Genomic DNA, 1,602 nt, shown 5'->3' on the forward strand with positions numbered 1-1,602 from the left:
TACATGTATATTATATTGTTAAAGTATAACAACTTATACTCATGAACTTATAGTTCATGATTTTACGAAAAACATTTTGTCATTAGTTTCTTTAGCAATATAAAATTCAGAATTTTTATTCATAATTTTATGAATGATGAAGACAAATTTACAAAAAACGATATATTTAATACTCGTAATATGCATATTTGATATGAAAATTCTTATTTTATTTGTCAAATGCATTTCCAAATGAAATGAACTATAAAGATGAATGTTTTGGAATGGAATAATCAATTAAATTATTGGATTTTATTTTTTTATGCGAAATGTTGTATAAGTACAAAATATACCTTTCAATAAGAAGAAATCTAATTTTTCAACAAGAGAAAGTATCGCTACATTTTAATTATTAAGTAAAAGATATTTTGAATGAAAAATATCAGAATTGAATTGACGGTAATAATAATCATTATTCTCCTATCACATTACACGACTTTTATTTAAAATCAAATGAGTTATTTATTCAAAACAAATCACAAGTTTCGATTAATTAAAGAAAATAATAAATTTTGCATTTATTAAAACATAAAACATATTAAAAAATATTATATCACAGAAATTTAATTTATAAAGTACAATTATTAGGCAGAATAGTCAATAATTTCAACAATTCCTATAATAATAAAATTTATTTATTAAATTAATATTTTATTTTATTGTATATTCTTGATTCAATAAATACTAATCTGAATCGAAAGAGTAAAGTAGTACATATGTCTGACGAATATTTAAAATCAATTTTCTCTAAAAAAATTTTGTTCTATTATTTTTTTTTCTATTTTATTTTTCTATTTAAAGTTTATTTTTTAATATAGAATCCCTCTTTTAGTTGTATTATCGATCAGATCAGCTTTTATATTAAATTATTATTATTAAATTAAACTTTTTTATCAATCAAATCAGAAGAAATAATTAAAAATCATCACAAATTTTAAGACATATAATAATAATAAATCAAAACGAATAGTTACTGAACTAGATAAGAAATAGCTTTCATCTCTAATATTTTCAAAGAATTTCAAAATTTTTGAAAAGATCAATCATGTTTTGATTGTAGTATAAAATCCGTGCACGAATCAAATAGAATGATATAATATTGATGATAGCAGAATTATATATATCGACAGAAAAATAGAATAGAATAATAAAATTTATCCTTAAATAATACAATCGATAAAAAAAATTAATTGTTATTTGAAAATTAATCAAGAAATAAATTGTATTGATTGTATAAAAACGATTTTATAAAAATATTGAGTTTATATATGTAAAGATATCATATCTCGACTCATATCTTGTATATTTGTGTGTGAATTGGGTGTCACTCTGTCGCGATCAATTCTGTCTTCCTTTTTTTGACCATTGATACGATATAATGAGCTCAGAGTAAACAAGAATAAAGGTATTGGAACAACTCATATCTAACATAGTTTATTATTATTTCCTTTATTAAATATATTGTTTATACTTTATATTTTCTTTATTTTAATCAAGTTCAATTTATTCCCTAATAAAAAAAAAAAAAAAAAATGAAAAGCATTAGAATATCAAAAGAAAAGA

The sequence above is a fragment of the Apis dorsata genome, unplaced genomic scaffold (genome assembly GCF_000469605.1).
Source record: "Apis dorsata unplaced genomic scaffold, Apis dorsata 1.3 scaffold_226, whole genome shotgun sequence".
Classification (NCBI taxonomy): domain Eukaryota; kingdom Metazoa; phylum Arthropoda; class Insecta; order Hymenoptera; family Apidae; genus Apis; species Apis dorsata.